Genomic DNA, 20,104 nt, shown 5'->3' with positions numbered 1-20,104 from the left:
CAGGTTTACGTAATAATGGCCATTTATTAGCGGGCAGCTCTCTGCGCGAATTGTTCAAATAAAGGGGAATAATGCAATATTATATAAATTATGCCGTTTATACGCGCTCTATTATATCATCCGTACAAATTAATAATTTGTATTTGTCGAGGAAAAACGGGGGGGACCAATTTCCGTGGGATCCGAATGGGAAACGCCCCAAGTTAAGTTAATTTCCACGATTCCTTTTTCCCCTCTTTTTCAAACGTCACTCTCTCATATTCATATTTCTCCCGTGTTCAAATAACTTGCAGTTTTCCCTTCACGTACGGATAAATTACATAGAAAAATTTAAGTTAACGAAAAATCTATACGCGAGCAAGAATAATATATACGAAAATATATTCCCGAGGAAAAATAGATATTACGATAGGATCTAGGAATATTCTTATTTATTTTTTTTCTAATCGTGCTCGCATGAAAATACAAATGAATTTTCCACGATAAACGACATTCTATTATATCTGCAATATATATAAAATAAGCAAGGAAGAAAAATTTCGTTCAATTTTCGCTGCGTTAAGGTTTAAAATAAATTTAAAATTTCAAAAATTCCCTCTCCGAAACGTCTCCAACACACGTCTCGTTCTTAACCTCTCTCTCTCTCTCTCTCTCTCTTTCTCTCCATCCAAACCTGGAACCAACTCTATTCGAAAAAATATCCTCTCGAACAAGCCCTCTCAAGCACGCTCGTGAATTTTCATTTTTTCCCCTTTCTCGCAAACAACCCTTTTCCGCTTGTCCGACCGCGAATTTCCATCTGGGCCCAACAGTTTCGCCGCGTTTCAGTTTCGCCCCGCTTCGAATCGGCGACACGAGTTTTCGGAAGTGTTATTACTTCCTGGTACACCGGCGTACCCGGTCGGTAATGCAGCAGCGTTTCCCGTCCAAGGCGGAGTACAGAAACATGACACTCGGCGCGGGTCGAGAATTCAAAATTAGACTATGACGCGCTGCTGCAACTCGGCTCGGCTCCTCTGTCATTTTCTCCTACTATTACGTCATTTACCCAAATCTATCTACTCGATGTATCGAACGTTTGTAAGCTGTTTCCAAGAGTTTCCAAGAATTACGCATTCGTTTCGTTTCTTTTGCGAATAATGCGTTAACAAATTTTATTATTCATAAATAAAGTGGAGGAGAATTTTTAGAGCTACGAATTAAAAATAAAATTCAGAGAGAGATAATCATTGAATAATTATTATTATAATTATTGTCATTATGTATCATTATGTACGATCGATCGGAGAAGAAAAGAGGTATTTAGATCGCGTAAATAAGATAATTTAAGTTTAAACAGTTTGGCTGTCGAGATAAGAACTTATCGTTCCATGCTCCCCTTGAATTATCAACTTTACTGCCACGTCGATAACTGTAATTTCATCAACTTCGTATTCCAGTCTGTTTTATTTGCACGGGCAAAAACTTTGCGGCTTGTTACACGGTCGATTGTACGACCGCCTTATGGCGGAGGAGGAACTTTGTTACTCGTCGGGTAAATAGGGCAAGGAATGTTACGAAGATGACGATTAGAGTTACGACGGGAGGGAAAAGTTTTTGCTAAAAGGGAAGTTTCGTTGACGAAAATTCGTCGTTAATCCGATTGCCCCGACCATTTTATTAGAGTGCAACGACGTTTCAGGGAACACGGTTACGGAAAATTTCGAAACAATTTCGATCGTATGGAATTCGTTTCGTTGATCGATTTTTAAAGTTGAAAACGTTTTCGTTCAAAGTAATCTCGTGCGTGGGAACGGATATAGAAATTAATCCAGTTTCAGAAATCGTTCAATGCCTTTTTCAAAATAAATTTATCCTTTGTTTGTTAAACTAAACGACGGTGAAATTTTCAATTTTTTTTTATTACTTTATTATTCGCCGTGCCTAAGGTAATATTCGAATCCTTTCAGTCGGGATTAATTAAAAAAAAAATTGAAAGAGTAACTGGTTAAAAATTTGGAATAAAGTTAGTTGAAGTTGATTACTCGTTAAAATGCTCGTTGAACAACGTTTATTTTAGTTTTAGTTTGCCTACTACAATTATATTTGCGATTATTATTATTATTATTCGAGCAATAAATTATCAAAGTAAACTTTCAATTATTAAATTTTGCCTATCTCTGACAAAAGAAACATGGCGGTTTCCGATTCAAACGAAATCGTTGTTCTCTGCATCTGTAAACGAAATAATGTTCGAATTCTGTACACGATTTAAAAAAAAAAAATTGTTCCAAATTTGAATAACTGTAAAAAAAAAAGAGGGTTAATCTTCTTATATACCACCGATATAAATAATTGGTGGCGCGTGGTGTCAAATTTGATGCAATTCCGCGCGAAATAGCTCGTAAACGGATACGCGAGCATTGCATATTTCACGGTTCCCTATAAAATTAACTTCCCATGTATATTAATTTTCGCGCAATCGTGCATTAACATGCTCATCCGGCCGACAACCGTTCCCCCATCATGCAACGATAATCACGCGCGTTATCATCGATAAATGTTTGAAAACGTTTTTACTAACAATTACCCGTAATCAAGTGCCTTGGCCCGTCGATCGGGTTCATTAATTCAAAATAAACGGGAAATAACGTATTGCACCCGCGTCGATGAGCGGGTGGCGAGCGAGAATCACGACGTGTCATTTCGATAGAAATTAGATCGAACGGTGTTCGCGGCCACCGAATTCCATCGAACCTTTCCTCTTCTTTCACGCCTTTCGATTCCTCGTTTTTCTCGCGTGGAAAATGGGAGCGGACAAAAAAGTGGAAAAAGCTTCCGTCAGAAGAAACTCAAAGGAGGGAAGAAATAATTTACACCACTCCTCTCGTCGATCCTCGAGCTTCGTTTAGAAAACTACTACCACTGCTCCCCATTTGCATAATTCCTTCTTTCCAATCTCTACGGAAAATGAATTCTTCCTTGAGAAAGGGAAGAAGAAAAACTTTCCCCAAGAAATTCATCCCGATGTAAACTCTCGTTCCAAACCATATTTTTTCCTCCCTGGGAAGGAGCCAGGAAGGAGAAATATCTTCGTAACTTTTACATTCGATCCGATTTAACTTGGACTCTTCCCCGTGTGTTAATCCATCGTCAACCGGTGTTTTGACGAGTCGCATCCACGTATCCTTTCGTACGAACGATCGAACGCAATTCACGTAGGGGGCCACGTAGAGAGCCAATTCGAAAAGTCTATCGGGACGGGTTAATCGATCGAAACAAGCCGCGCGGCGAACACGATTATTCGAGAAATATTTTTTTTCCTTTTTTTGTTTTTTCCGGCCCACGGCCAGACGTTTTCGACGAAGGAAAAAAAAGAAAAAAAAGATTCGTGATTCGGTTACAACGGTGGCGGCCGTGATCGGAAAGTTCGATCGGGGAGGGGGAGCAAGGAGGGTGGAGGGAACAGCTGGCGGGAAAATTTAGTTTGCCGGCCAGAACTCGCAATAACTCGTATAAATTTTGCTCCAGCATAGGTTTTCGGAAACCGCACGCTCGATCGGCCATCCGATATTAACAATTTCGACTCGAATCGGATGGAAGTGGATCATCGCAAGATTTTGTCACATGATCCACGCGATTTGACGATCGATTCGAAGAATTCGTTGCTGCACGATGTTGTTGGCTAGCATGACTCGAATACGAAACGTTCCAAATTCTTATATTTTGAATTCTATTCTCCCTATATATATATTCTTTCGTAACTGTCGATTTTTCGATCCTGCGTCGAATTATTCGCGAAATTTCAATTCTCGAATCACGTTTCTACGCCTATTTTGCACCTTCGTTTAATGCGTTTTAAACATTTGATAAAGGAAGCGTGTTTTTCCGTATGCAAATCCGTATCTTCCCCTCCGATATATATATACATTCAAATATTCGAATCACGGCGAATGATTAAACGAAAATCAGCGGAGCTAACGAGACCATCCGAATCATCCCATCCCCTCCCCCTCTCCAGCATGGGAGGAACGGATCAACGCTCCTAAAAACCGCTCTGTCCCATCAAAACCTATTCAACTGCCATATTCCTTCCATAAAACGTTCCGAAACACGGTCGGTTCATCGTCCCGCTCGTCCACTCCTCTCGGTAGCCGCAGACGGACGTTATTTTCGAATCAATTATCCGCGAAAGTAATTAAACCCGGGGAGAGGCCCAGACGCGCTATTTTACTCCCCCTCCTCTTCTTCCTTCTCCTCCCCCGTTGGCAAAACATTTCGAAATTTCTCGTCCCGGGAACCCGGGGCCCTTCCTCCTCATAAATCTGTGGTCACCCGAGTGTCCACCGAGCGTCCTGCGACCGCCATCCCTCTTCCACCAGAGACCACCCCTCTTCTCTCTCTCTTTCTCTCTCTGAAGCTTCACTTCCTTGGAAAAACCAACCAGTCCGCGAATCCTCTTACAGCACGCGTTGAAGAAGCAGTTGAAGAGTCTGTGTTAGGGCGAGATGGGCGGATTAATCGGCCGACCAGCTGCCGGCTCGGATGAATTCTGTTCCGTTACGCGCGATAAGAACAAGTAACTCCCTCAAACGAACCGAGAACGAGTGATTTATTGTCCTGGAAAGGTTTGGAATCTTGGATTTTTTCGAATGTCGTTCTGGATCTTCGAGATCTTGGAATCTTTGGAATACGCGTTCGACCAAGCGAACCGCGAATGAGTAATTTATTGTTTTGGAAATGTTTGAAATCTTGGATTTTTTCGAATGTCGTTTTGGATCTTCGAGATCTTGGAATCTTTGGAATAAGAACATGCGTTCGATCAAACGAACCGCGAATGAGTAATTTATTGTTCTGGAAATATTTGGAATCTTGGATTTTCGGAAGTTTGAAGTAGCAAATATCGATATTTGATGTTCTAGATCTTCGAGATCTTGGATTTTCACGATAAGAATACGAACCGCGAATGAGTAATTTATTGTTTTGGAAATGTTTAAAATCTTGAATTTTCGGAAGTTTGAAGTAGCAAATATCGAATAGGTATCGATATTTGTTGTTCTGAATCTTCGAGATCTTGGAATTTTGCAATAAGAACACGCGTTCGATCAAACGAACCGAGAGCAGCGAATATTGAACAGATAAAAAAGATAATTTCAATATTCTGATTATGAAAGTTCTTTAAATTGAATTGACAAATATTTTTTTTATAATTCAATGGAATTCGCTTGTTCTATAACGCTTCTTTTACGTGTGATAAATATTTTGATATAAAATAGCAAAGTTCGAGCGATATCTCCTTTCTATAACTCTATAAAATAAACGAACGAAAAATTGATTATCAGGAATTATCAAAAATTATTAAAAACTTTAGTAAAATGAATTTTAGCGATCCACACAAGAGTTTTCCAATAAACATGCCGATAATATAAATATACCGTTCGATTTAGAAGGTTCTGGCACAAGTTCTTCCCTCTTTTCCTCTCCCTTCCCCTCGATTATATTCATCCACGTGTCAGCCTCGGCTCGAATTCACGCTAATTTGACCACGGTCGCGTGTCCCACGGCAGTTCGACGCTCCAATTGTTCGTTTCATCTGGCTGGCGATAAAGATTTCGTCGAAATTTTTTTCGTCCACGGGGGCGAGTCGATTTCGTTCGAACGATGGTGAACAACGCGATTGCAATAACGACAAAAACATGGGCAGGGGGGAGGGATCGAGTAATTACAACACAGGGCGCCGCAGGAATAATTGAACGAGCCGATTCGATTAGAATGGAATTAGCTAGGCGACAACAGGAAACGCGTTAATGTAGTCGATCTTCGTTTTCCTCTTCCGATTCGATTTATCGTTTATCTCTATTTATAACCGAATTTCACTCAGCTTTTTTTTCTTTTTTTTTTTTTTTTTTTACGAACGCTGTCGAATTAATTTAATTCCTTGGACAGACGTGATCCAGTTTTTGCTGTTTCGTTCGTTTTTATCGATTATCGATAACCCTTTTTGCGCTTGTCGAAAAATTTATTCGCGCACATTCGAATGAAACGAATGGGGGAAAGTGTGTTTCCCGTATTTAAATTCAATGGATTTTCCTCTTTTTTTTTGCGTGATAAATGCGAAAAAAATTCAAGACTATTTATCACGATTTTTAATAATCGTGACCTAAATTCGACTTCCTAAAAGATTATTTTACACGGGATATAAATCTCTTTTCGAAATTCATACGCGAATTAATTATCGAAAGATCATCATTCCCGAATTTTTCCAATCTTCGAACGAATTGCAATGCAAATACAAAGAGATGATTCTCTTCCTCGAATTCGTTCAAATTAAAAAAATACGAAGAAAGAATTTGAAGAAAAGGCATTAGATTATAAAAATATATATAGAACGAAACCGATAATGGGGAATTAAACGAATATTTTCGTCGCGTTCAACTTGGCAGAAAGGGAGGAAGAGAAAGAGAGGCGGAAGGGCGAAATTGTCTCGCAATTTGTACACGGGAAGAGGGCGAAGGAGAGGAGTATCGTTATGTCAATCGCGCTCGGCTATTGTATTTGTTCAAAACCAATAACTACTCCTCCCAGCGAGCGAGCCTCTTTTCGAGTGCATCCACGTGCGGGGATGTGCCGCGAACGTGTCCCGAGCTGGCTCGCCGAGAGGAACGTGACGTTGCAAAAGCCTCCCTCCTCCTCTTCTACCGGTTCCCCGCCCAGATCCGCGGTATCGTTCCGCACGATTTCACCCGATAATTTCGACATCTTTCGTGCCATTTCGTTCAAATTCGAAACCACAACAGCAGCCCACCCGTGAACCTTTTGCGAAAACCTTTGCGATGAAACCGATCCAGAGATCCCTTCGTCGTCCACAGATATTATTCTAAATACTTTTTAGATGGATAATTAAAATTGTAAAAAAGAATTTTAAGAGTATATTTCAAATAGCGCTTCGAATGGAAAAGAATAGGAAATTGTTGTATACGATATTGAAAAGACTTAATTTTCTTTCAGGAAATTTAAAAATTACTTTTTTATTAATTCACTTTCACTGTTCGATCTCTGTGAAATTTAAACAGGGGGAGGGATAAACAAGGATTGGGAGCAAAATGTGGGATTGGAGGAAAGTTTGCATAGCACAGCAATGGAGAGGCGTTCGACTGTAATTTGCGGGTGTCGAAAAACGGTGTCGGGCAAGGGGGAGAGAATTCCTCACATTCGACCGTGCGGAAAGGCTTTGTGCCGTCTCCTCTGTCGTTAACGACGCTAGCCCAGCGGGTTAGCGCAATTAATTCTCGAGAGTTTATTAAAAATAATTGCAAAAGTAATTGCTCGCCGCGCTCGACTTCTTTTCCCTCCTCCTTCTCCTCCTCCTCCTGTCCCTCATATCATATCGAATCCCTCTCCCCGATAAACTTTCAAATTAACCGTTTCGCTGCTCCTCGCGGCCCAACATCGGAGAATTAAGAATCGAAACGATCTCGAAAAGTGATCCATCCATATTGATGAAGAAGAAGGTGCACGATATCAAAGGATTCCATGTTTCATAAGTTGATATGATACGTCAATTGGGCATGCATCAAAATTCGAGAGAATAAACTTTTCCATTCGAACTTTCGAATTAATCGAATATAATAAGATATTAATGTACGAGAATTAAGAAGAGTTAAGAAAAATTCGAGACAATCGACGATCCTATACTCGTTAATCGGCACAATTAACGATAAACGAAATTAATAACATTCGACATATATCAATCGAGAAGAAAAATGATGCGATCGAATCGAGGCTGGATGAACGCGTTTTCTCTCTCTCTCTGTCTGGAAGTAAAAAGGTAGCAGACAAGGAGATATCGAATACAATAAGATATTAATGTACGAGAATTAAGAAGAGTTAAGAAAAATTCGAGACTTTTCCATTCGAAACAAACTTTCGAATTAATCGAATACAATAAGATGTTAATGTACGAGAATTAAGAAGAGTTAAGAAAAATTCGAGATAATCAACGATCCTATACGCGTTAATCGGCACAATTAACGATAAACGAAATTAATAACGTTCGACATATATCAATCGAGGAGAAAAATGATGAGATCGAATCGAGGCTGGATGAACGCGTTCTCTCTCTCTCTTTCTGGAAGTAAAAAGGTAGCAGACAAGGAGATATCGAATACAATAAGATATTAATGTACGAAAATTAAGAAGAGTTAAGAAAAATTCGAGACAATCGACGATCCTATACGCGTTAATCGGCACAATTAACGATAAACGAAATTAATAACGTTCGACATATATTAATCGAGGAGAAAAATGATGGGATCGAATCGAGGCGTTCTCTCTCTCTCTCTGCAGTGAAAGTAAAAAGATAGCAGACAAGGAGAACGGTGAGAGAGCTCGTTCGAGGAGAGAAGAGGCGTGGCAGAAGGCACGGTGCAATTAGCCGAGTGGCTATTCACCGACTTGTTAACTTGTAATGAACTGGATACGTACATACTAATTAAAGTGGCTGCACCGTGCCTGCATAGTTATCGATGCCCGCATTTCCGAAAATTCTGCGACCTGTACGGCGTTGATGGGGAGGAGAGAGGGATGGGTCGTAATTACTCGGTTCATAATACGATGCAACGGGCGAAATCTACGTTGTTTCCACGCGCGTAGGGGCTAGAAACAAGGGAAGCTAGATTCTGCGGAACTAGTTCTCATTAAATTGGTCGCTTGACGTTTCCGTTACTGGCCAATAAACGGGTAATCGCGCTTCTTTCACGCGCCCTTGTCCGTAAAACTGTATTTGTATCGATCATCGATCATCCTTTTTCTTCGTCCAATTTCGTATATAAATTTTTAAGAAAGTTTAAATGACAATAATGCTGTTCGTTCACAATTTTATTTGACAATAATTGGAATCTGTTTCACCTTATGGCTAAAGTGTATTTGTATCGATTATTGTTCTAATTTTTAAGAAACCTCAAGTGGCAATAAGACTGATACAACTTTTGTTTGTTCAATTTGCTATGAAAAATATTTATGGATCACTTTTTTCCTCTTTGCAGTCTTCAAATCAATTAAACGAACTTTGTGTTCCTGCAAGCAAGTGGATTATAAGAACAAAGATTCTTGTACATAATAAAATTATACGTTTCGTCTCCTTCCAAAAATGATCTCATTTCGAATAAACAAAAAAAAAAAAAAAAATAATCCAAATATGGTTAACGATAATCGTCACAGGCCACCACCATTGGTTTCCCAATTCATCCGACCCGAACGTGCTTCCGCACGCAAGCAATCGCGCGATACCGTTCCTTGCACCGTGACGTTAATAAAGAACGTCACCTCCTCCTCCTCCTCCTCGCGCCAACAGGAATCAACCGCTCGATCCTAGTCGCCTCGCGTGTGCCGCCTTCGAAGCGAAAAAGACGAGGTATCCTTGCCATTTTTGCACCGCGTAACGAATCTCTCCCTCCCTCTCCCTGCCCCCGGATCGATATCGCGCTTTTTCGCCCCGGGTAAAGAGGCGAGAGGAGAGGAGGGAGGGAGAGGATGAGGAGGAAGAGGAGATTGGACACCCGCGAGAGCGGCGGATACACGCGCCGACATTAAACGGATTTATCCGGCGTAAAATCTATAATCCCAGGCACCGGCCGATAATTACCGCGGCAGTCGTCGCTGTAATTTAATAATTCCCCGTAATTTCGCGCCGTTTACTTCCGCGCTAGAAATTCCAACGATGGTGACCTCCTCCCCTTCCCCGTGGCGGCGGGTTAGCGATGGCTAAATACGATCGACGACCAGGGAATCGTGACAAATTGCGACCGGTCACGCCGCCCGATACCATACGCGATCGAACGTCCCTCGAATTTTCCCTCGAATCGAGAAATATACCCTTTCTATATATATATACCCTCTCTCCCCCTCTTTGGAGGGAGGCGGGTCTACGTCCGCAGGGAATTTGCGATTGTGTGCGGCGAAATCCCTATTTTGGGGGGAGGAAGGTTTTCTCTCTCTCTCTCTTTCTGTCTCTCTTGCGATGCGCAATTATAGTGGGACGGGAGAGGAGATAGGGGAGATGCCGCAACAGGGTTGCGCGTTAAGTCGATCCTTTTTCGCGAGGAAATACCGGAGGGAGAGGGGCAGAGATTTAGTGGTCGAGTTAATATGGTTCGTGTTAATGAGCCCTGGCGATCTTTCACCCCTTTTCCGGATTACCTTCGCGTGGATTTTATTAGGATAAGTTCGTTGTTCTCGTTACGATATAAACATATATATATATATATGTTGTTTGTCGATCCACTTTGTAATATTGTTTATACGGGATTGAATGGAAAGGAGAATCGTTCCGAGTAAAAGTGGAAATTTATTCGTATAACCACCTTCCCTTAAAATAAAACATTCTGCAAGTGTTAATGAGCCCTGGCGATCTTTCACCTCTTTTCTGGATTATCTTCACGTGGATTTTATTAGGATAAGTTCGTTGTTCTCGCTATGATATAAACATATATATACGTTGTTTGTCGATTCACTTTGTAATATTGTTTATACAGGATTGAATAAAAAAAATAAAAATGAAAATTAATTCGTATTTGGAAATCGACGATTCTTATCTTAAAATAAAATACTCTGCGAATGTTAATGAGTCCTAGCGATTTTTCACCCCTTTTCCGGATTACCTTCGCGTGGATTTTATTAGGATAAGTTCGTTATTCTCACTACAATATAAACATATATACGTTGTTTGTCGATCCACTTTGTAATATTGTTTATACGGGATTGAATGGAAAGAAGAATCGTTCCGAGTAAAAGTGGAAATTGACGATTCTTATCCACCTTCTCCTAAAATAAAACACTCTGTTAATGAGCTCTTTCACCTCTTTTCTGGATTATCTTCACGTGGATTTTATTAGGATAAGTTCGTTGTTCTCGCTACGATATAAACATATATCTATATATATGTTGTTTGTCGATCCACTTTGTAATATTGTTTATACAGGATTGAATAAAAAAAAGTAAAAGTGGAAATTAATTCGTATTTGGAAATTGACGATTCTTATCCAGCTTCCCCTAAAATATAACACTCTGCGAGTGTTAATGAGCTCTGGCGATTTTTCACCCCTTTTCCGGATTATCTTCACGTGGATTTTATTAAGATAAGTTCTCGCTACGATATAAACATATATATACATTGTTTGTCGATCCACTTTGTAATATTGTTTATACAGAATTGAATAAAAAAGTAAAAGTGGAAATTAATTCGTATTTGGAAATCGACGACGTGGATTCTTATCCACCTTCCCCTAAAATAAAACACTCTGCGAGGATATTCGAGGGTGTTTCGAGGAACGTTTGTTTGTCCGTGTATCCATGTATCTCTGTCGTCGTTTTAACGAGCGAACGGGTTTAAGACGCGAATGGCGCAACGCGAAACGTTGAACGGGACAGTAGTGGCCCCTTTCTCTAAATATTTGCGCCCCCACCCCGCCAGTTCCGTTGTTATTCCGTCGAAGCGGAGCTCCGCCGTTCCACGTGGTTTCATCGCCGCGACGAATCGATACTCGGTGAACTACTCGATCGCGAGTGCTTTCCTTCCACCTCGAACGCCCGTCTTTATTAACCGTTACACGTCGAATAGTTTTCACAGCGGCCCCGCCTCGTAAACCGCCAACTTAATTCTAACGCCGAAACTTTTCCGTTCATCTCGTAATTAGAACCCTTCCCTCCCAACCCGTTCCACTTTTATCTCTCCGCTTATCTCTTCGAGAGTATTTCAGGTGTTATACATACTGAAGGATATATATATAAAATCGATACGTTTCGCAACAGATTAATGTAAATGGATGTTTAAAAGGTTTTAATTATTGTAACGGCAGAATGTATAAGAATATTATTTCGAGAAGAAGATAGAGAAATGAGGAGAATGCTAACGCAAGAGGAATGTTTGAATGGAGAAGCGTGCGAAACTTTGTGGTAAATTATCGATGCGATCGTTCGTGATGGATCGTCGGACGCGATTGAGAAACGAATCCGGAAGCGGTTACCAAATAGTGCTACGAGAATTTTGGAAATATTCGGTTGGAAAGGTTTTTCTCGAGGAAGATTGATCGAAGGCTGGGTTGCAAGAGTACACTGGATCTTCGTTCCATCTCTTATGGTATATAAATTATCGACGCGAGGGAGGAACGATCGATGATATACGCGAGAAATATTTCACGAATATTAACCAAGTCGAGTCGAATTCTTACAATTTCATAATTCGTACGTTTGAAGAGAAAATGAGAAGAATAAAAACAAATCTTTATCTTTGATTCAACCTTGTTGCAACCCCGTTGCAAAACTCTAGAAAAAGGGACGGAGCCGATGGAAATTCGATTATACATCGTTATTGATATCGATACCTCCTCGTTCATAAGGGCGTAACTCGATTCCGCATCACCCTTCGATCCCACCCTCCTCCTCCCTCTTTCTTGCAACCCAGACTTTTTCCATCCGACAAAAATCGAACGCTTTCTCCCCTGGAAGAAGAACAGAGAGGGAGAGCGCGATGGAAAGTCGATCGAATGATTTAATCAACGTTCCGGATTGCCCGATGAAATTTTCAACGATCCCTCTCCTCCTCCTCTTCCTCCTCTTCCTCCTCGAAAAATATTTCGAAGAGTCTCCTTCCTTCCTTCCTTCCTTTGAAATAAACCTCGAAGAAGAAGAATAAAACGAATCAACGAACGATTGCATCCATGTTGGCCGGATTTGCTTATTTTATTACAATTGTCACCATTTTACTATAATGAGAGGATATTGCGTGGAGGTTGGTTTTATACGAGCGGGGGTATACCAGGTGGCCAACCGCGTCGCTTGCATCACCATAGCCCACCGCTAGTTAATCCGTCGATAATCGGACAAGCGTGGCAAACCAACGCAGGGGAGAGGGAGGGGGAGAGGAGGAGCGATGATACGGTCAATGGATAAGCCGTGACATCGAGCGGGGAGGGAAAAATGGCTAAATTTTGTCGAGGAAGGGGGGGGGAGAGAGGCGAAACTAGTCGTGGATCGACGATCGATGGTTGATTAACTGCTTGAATTTTGGTATTATCTTATTTCTTTTTTTGGGAAGGAGGAGGAAGAGAGAGATCGATCAGTAAATTTGTAAAATTTTTATCTTATATATGATTCATTCAGACAAAGGGATCATGTATTCTAAATGTTTCCATAATATTCCATTTTAACTGATAGAATATTTGGATATAATTTCAATGAAATTGATCAATTTGTGAAACTCGTCGCTATTGTAATAATATTTCTATATTTGTCACAATTTTAATGATATTAAGAGTGAGAAAAGTGTAAAAAAAAAATTTACACTCGTTCATCCACGATCGAATGAACAACAACGGCAAGAAAAATCGATCGCGCGATACATAACGAGGCTATTATTATTTCAGAGTTCAGGCTCGGATGATATTCGTGATTGGTTCGGGATGGAGTGCTCTTCGGCCTCATTATAATTACGATACGAGAGCGGTTACGACGAGACCTTGTTAATTTCTAAAGGGGTATTCGTCGAGCTGACGTGAATCGGGGACGTCGATCTCGATCAACTGACAAATGAAATTAAACGCGTACTAGGAGAACCGATGTATATAGGGCGAAAAGGGGAGGGAGGGATGACGGATCGTAGGGGAAAAATTTTTGCCACCGCAGAAATTTTCGTGCCGGGGATTATCCTGGATCGAGTCGGATTTTTTAAAAACTCGATCCGAGATATTAGATTCATCGATATTAGGATATCGCCTCTTCGCTTCCGCCTCGATCGTATTTACAGTTTGCTCGTTGATTAATTTTTGAGCAGTTTTTAATCCTCCAGTTCGCCTGTCAAGGATGATATTATATAAGAGATTTCGAATTTTGAAGGATTAGAAAAGGAGAAGTGAGCAAAAAGTTAATTTTTAAGCGGTATTTAGAAAAATAGAAAAATAGAGAGAAAGAGAGATTCCAAGCTTGAGGATTAATGAAACGAGGGGAAAAAAAGACAATTTGCGTGTTGCTGGCGGTTGAAAAAATAAACGGATCAGGCATTTCGTTTGTTGTATTTTCGGGTTATACGCGAATGATCGGATTAATCGATATCGCGAAAAAAGGAAAACAACGGGGAATAGAATGGTGTTTATGAAACGAGGCAGAGTTTTAACGGTTTGTTCCGTCGTCGCGAGCAATGCGGCTGCATTTGAACGATAAAAAGCTACGGATTCATGTATTCCAATCTCCTCGATCCGAGAATTAAATTTTACTTTCCAAATTTTCCCTTCGTAATCGCTCTCTTCGAATGCATGAAAAAATAAAGATGAATTATATCACGTGAAATTGATCCACGGTTCAAGCAACTCTCAGTTACGTTAGAAGAAAAGAATTCATTTTCATCTTGATTAATAAAAAGCGAAATTTTAACGATAATAATTTTTCAAAGTCCTGTCCCGAGTTTCCATAAATATTTCAGCGGTCGAAATTTCATTTAAACGAGGAATAAAAAAAAAAAAGGAAGGATGTTCTGAAGGGGGAAGTCGTTAGGTCGAAACGAGAAGGGACGACACGAGATATAATAAGTCAAATTACGACACTCGAGATTACTCTCGCGTAATAAAACCGCCAACTCTTTCGCCTCCTCCCCCCCTAGATTTTATTTAAGGGGAGGGAAAGCGTCGTAAAAGCGAGGCGACTCTCAAATTTCTAAAACGAACGATCCTTTGATCCGTTTCGAAAACGTTTGCGCGCGCACTCCTGAAATATTTATCGTCCTTAATTAATCATCCCTTTGTCTCTGCCATTCTACTTGTATCATCCCTTTCAATTTTCGTCTTTCATCTTTAAAATCTTCGTTTAATCCACGCGTACTTGAATTTCAACGTTATGCAAATTGTCTTTTTTTTAGTCTTACGAATCCTTTCTTTTTCTTATTATCTTTTCAAGAAGAAAATTTCAATTAATTAATTCGACCAATTATTATACTATATTCAGTTAATACTTAACGAGCACATTCTCTCTTACATTATTCCTTTCCTTACGATTTCTATTCACGGTATAATACGATCATCTTACGTATCCTATATCATCAAAATATTCTATTCCTTACGTTATTATTTTTTCTTCAAGAAGGAGAGGAAAAAAATCCTGTTCATTTAATATAACAACGTATGTATTTCTATCATCGAAGTTAACTTCCTTATTTATCGCAACATAATATATCTCGGCAATATAAATTATTAACTTTCCACCTAACCTTTTCGAAGTTTCGTTCTTCGAAAATAGAAGAAAGAAATATTCTCGCGGATATTTCGCGTTTGTCTACGCCGTGAAATGCATTTCCCGGTTCTCACCACCTGGCGGCCAAAGAAAGTCGCGCCGCTACTACTACCAAAGCACCGCCAGAGCTTTCCACCACTGGTCGAGAAAGCTTTTTCGGGAGGCCCGTGAAAAAGCGGCCGCGAGAAATAAATCTTTGGCCTTCGCTCGGTGGCGGAGGGAGGGAAGCCCATAACGTGTCACCAGTTATAAATTCTTACGTTTTCCGCCGGAGTTTGAAATAGTGGCGGCGAACGGAAGCGAGTTCGCGCTCCTCTGTCACTGCAACCCTCTTTCGGCTTCTTGCGTGCTCCATCTTCGAGCACCGCCTCCCTTGGAATTGAGATTTCATCCCGTCTCGCGAGGCGACTGACTCTCTCTCTTCCTCTTTCCACCAATTTTTTCCCTTCTACCTCCATCTATATTTTCCCCTCGATCGATCCTTACCTTGAAAGATGAACCGTGTTGCTCTCGATCGAGATAAATTATTCTCGCTTGGGAATTATGGTAGTCGTTCGTGAAATTAACACTTTTTTTTTTTTATTATCGAAGTGCATTTAATTTCGAGTAGAATGTTCGAGTCGAGAGAGTGGAATTTCTATCGAAATGGATGATCGATGGGGTAAGAGTCTATTAATTCCTACGAAATTAATTATTGTTGTAAACTTGCCCACGATGAATCAATTTGAGTAAAGATTAATCTGCACGATCGTGGTCAAAAGTGTCAAAACTACGAAGACAGACAATTTCTCCGTTCATGATCAACGAGAAGTATTGACGATCGATTGGAATTAATTCGCAACCTGACCTCGTCTCGCCAGTTTTCTCGGGCTGAGAGAGAGGATAAATTATAGAAGGGGACAGAGATAATCGAATAGTTGGTAATTACGTAAAGTATGCGCGAAATATGCCCGTGTATGCGTCCATGTTAACCGAGCCCTATTGCTTTCACCCAAGTTGGGATAATCCGGTAGGTGTGCCGCTTTGCCAATCCTCCTCTTCCCTTTATCTACGACCCACGATAGTAACTCACAGCTTACCACCACGTTAACGAGGTATCTCGCGAGCCAACTCCTTGGCCAGGACAATTGTGATCGGATCAACGTTGCGCCATCTGCCTCTCGTATTTCTTAGAATTATTATTTCGAGAGAATTATTATTTATTATTATATTATTATTTAGAATTATTATTTAGTCGAATTGGTCGAGAATACAATACTCTCTTATTTATCGTGGCCACGATCAACGTTGCGCCATCTGCCTCTCATATTTCGAATCTTAATATTATCGAAGTCATGAGAATACAAGACTTTTTTATTTATTATGGTTACGATCAACGTTGCGCCATCTGTCTCTCATATTTCGAATTATTACTTTAAAGTCGTTGAATTCACTTGAAATGAACGAGAGCACAAGATATTTATTTATTATGGAGATGGTCACGATCAACGTTGCGCCACCTGTTTCTCATATTTCGAATTTTAGATTAGTCGAATTTAAATGAAGTTAAATTGGAGAATACAACACAAGACTTTATCTATTATAAATATAATCAATAATTTCGATTTTGATTTCAAAATCTTGAAAGAAGAGAAGGAGGAAAATATGCAAGTAGGTTTACCTATTCTAATCGCTCGCGAACGACAACTAGAAAAGTTTTACAAGTCGAAGCTTACGAATATCCCTCTCTGATCGCACGGTGGGATAGAGGAAATATATACGAGGGTGGATTATTCAGATTAAGCCTGGAGGCAATTGGGATGATCGTTTGCGACCCCTATGACCAATCCAACCCTCCCCGTGTCAACGCGACGGTGTCAAGATAAGCGACATTGTTTCCAAGACGAATGCGAGAGGCCGTCCACCCCTCGAATCTGCTCGATCTGCTTGTTTATCGCCGGGACCTGTTTATTCCGAGTCTGTTCCACCAAGATAACTCGGTTGGATCGATCGATCTTTCTCTCGACTCGCATCAATCCACATCCGTCCACGCCGCAACATCCTTCGACATCTCATGTGCGACTCATCTCTCAGCCTTGGCATTTTACCAAAAAAACATCCTCCGTCGCTCGCGGCACGATCCTCCTAAGCTAAAGGCTGCTAAAGTCCGGCTGGAGAAGTCCCTGGAGCATCGCGAGAGCATCATCTCCAACTTTCGTTCCGTGCAAAAGGATGCACGGAGCGGAAAATAAAAAATACTTTCATCCCTGATACACCCAAAGACCCCTTTTGTTCCGGCAAAGTGTTCCTCGAAACCCATGGAGATTCGATTTCGGGAAGCGCGTGCAGCACACACGTATACAGCGCTATTCCAAAGTTTGAAGGGAAGGAACTTTAGGCGAAAATATCCAAAGTTTTTATTTATTTCGATTTAAGTTTGCCGAGTATTAATACTCGATTCGTAGGATCGATTCTAAAAGTAAAAGTTGATGTGCAAAAATCTTACGAAATAATCGAATAAATTATATGTTAATCTCAATTTAACGAGACAGAATCGTCTCGTTCTGTTTGTCTTTCGCTTCGTGCAAACTTCAATCGCTTGTAATAACAAATATTTTATTCATCGCCTCTGAATGAAGATATCCTACGAATTAATTTTTTTTCTTCTGCCTAAAAAGCACTTGCCAATGATCGAGGACGGAAATTGCGAGCAAATACTTTCACGAATACGTTCATTCGAGTTTCTCGTGCAGAAATAGTTGTTTCCAAACTATTTTTGAACGCGTGCGCGTGATATCGGTACACGCGAAGGCATTCGAGGCACAAAAAACTCTCGAGAATTGATTCCCCCACCCCCATTTTCGAAGGGCGTGAAAGGGCTCATTATAATTTCCTCCTCCTTGGAACGGCGTTGGATACGTAAATAAGCACGTATATTAGATTTCGAATGCCGGTGAAAGCGTGTGCCCCGCGTGAAAATATCGGGACTACGCCCACTCCGCGCGGAGAATCTTATTTTCCACGCCAATTTCTCAACAATTCCCTCGACGATGGATATAATAAAGGTAGACAAGGGCGCGAATTGTACCCTCGAGGAGCTTCGATCACGTATTCCTCGCCAATAAAGAGCCGCGGAGCGAGGAGGCAATCGTTATCAAATATGGTTAATGCGCACGACACGTGGCAGAGTACGTAAAATATATAAAGAGTGTCGCAAAATTAACGCAAGATTTGAATTTGCCGCCATTTTTGCATCAAGTTGTTGGCAACTCTGAAAAAAGAACAGTTTGACAGCTGAGAGTTAATAAAAATGGAGCGTTATACGATACAACAACGTGGAATGGATTATTAATCATGAAAAAGTGGATGCTGGTTTTTCCAGCAAAATAATCCTAAACGATGAAGCACATTTTCACCTCGATGGCTTTGTTAATCGTCAAAATTATCGTGTTTGGGGTTCGGAGAAGCCACGTGTGATTAGTGAAAAACAAATGCATCCACAACGTGTCACTGTTTGGCGCGGATTTTGAGCAGGAGACATCATCGGACTATACTTTTTTAAGAATGAGGCTGGTCAAGCAGCAATTGTTAATGGTGCTCGATATCGTGACACGATAACACAGTTCTTTCTGTTGAAATTGAATGATATTGATGTAGCCGATATGTGGTTTCAACAAGACGATGCCACATGTCATACAGCCAATGAAACGATTCAATTACCGCACGAGACTTTTCTTAATCGTGTACTCTCTCGTTTCGGTGATCAGAATTGGCCTCCTAGATCGTGTGATTTAACCCCATTAGATTTCTTCTTATGGAGTTATTTGAAGTCAAAGGTCTATGTCAACAATCCCACAATCACACGTGCATTACAAGAGGAAATTAAACGCTGTATCGACGAAATTCAGCCACAATTATGCAGAAAGGTGATAAAAAATTTTGAAGGGGTACGTATGTGCGTTAATTTTGGGACACTCTATATAAGACGATATAGCACAATTATAATATGATTCAATGGATAATTATTAATACATTCTTTTCGCCAAAAATTTACATCTACCGAATCGGGTAAAAATATTTGTTCGAATTTCGATCTCCTTCGTTCCAATTCGTTCCAATTCGAAAAGGGAACAAGTTTCTTCGCGTCCTCGTCTCAAAACAGGAGCCGATTACTCGACCAACCAAGCTCTAACGAAGACAGCGGCGGTAACGAGATTCGAGAGACAGCGACTCGTGTTTAAACTTGCTAATTATGTCTTGCTCGCCCTGCTTTTCCTCCAACTTACTTTTTGGCCCCTCTGCTGGACCCCTCTCCCCTCGTCCAGCGACAAGTCGCTCCCGCCACCACACTCCTCCTCCTCCACTCTCTCTTCTCCCGCCCTGTCGTTCGAGCGATTCCTCTTCCTTCGCAGCCTGACCCGCTTACCGTATAATTATCAAACTTTCCACGCTAATCCTATAGACCCTCTTCCGTTATCCCTCTCCCCCCTCCCGTCATTTTTCCATTCCCATTCCAGCCGCGTTTACGTAATCCGACCCCGCTTGTTTCCTCCTCCTGACGATGCTGTCGTCAGCTGTTGCAACTATCCTCCAATGTACTTTCCTTCGTTCCTTCGAGAACGATTCGAGAATATTTCTCCCCGAGGGAAGGATAAAAGCGTTTAGAAAAGAAAAGAATTTTCAGAGGGAAGGTATTGTGTCGGATATCGAAACGGCGACTGAGTGTCTCGACACGCGATACAAACTATTCTATACTACTTAAACACAAATATTATGGACAAATTTCACGCGTATCGTATTATTTATATATTTCGATACGTTTGAATTGTTATCACGGTACGGATTAATGAAATGATTGTATTTGTTATTA

At 40.7% G+C, this 20,104-nt stretch overlaps 1 protein-coding gene across 1 annotated transcript in view; it reads right to left on the bottom strand.

Annotated features, from left to right (window-relative positions):
* Positions 1 to 20,104, bottom strand: part of LOC726068 — a 174,012-nt gene that overhangs the window by 18,983 nt on the left and 134,925 nt on the right. The window lies entirely within an intron of this gene.

This window comes from Apis mellifera, linkage group LG15 (genome assembly GCF_003254395.2).
Source record: "Apis mellifera strain DH4 linkage group LG15, Amel_HAv3.1, whole genome shotgun sequence".
NCBI classification, from domain to species: Eukaryota; Metazoa; Arthropoda; class Insecta; order Hymenoptera; family Apidae; genus Apis; species Apis mellifera.
This window is presented reverse-complemented; position numbering and strand designations above follow the sequence as displayed.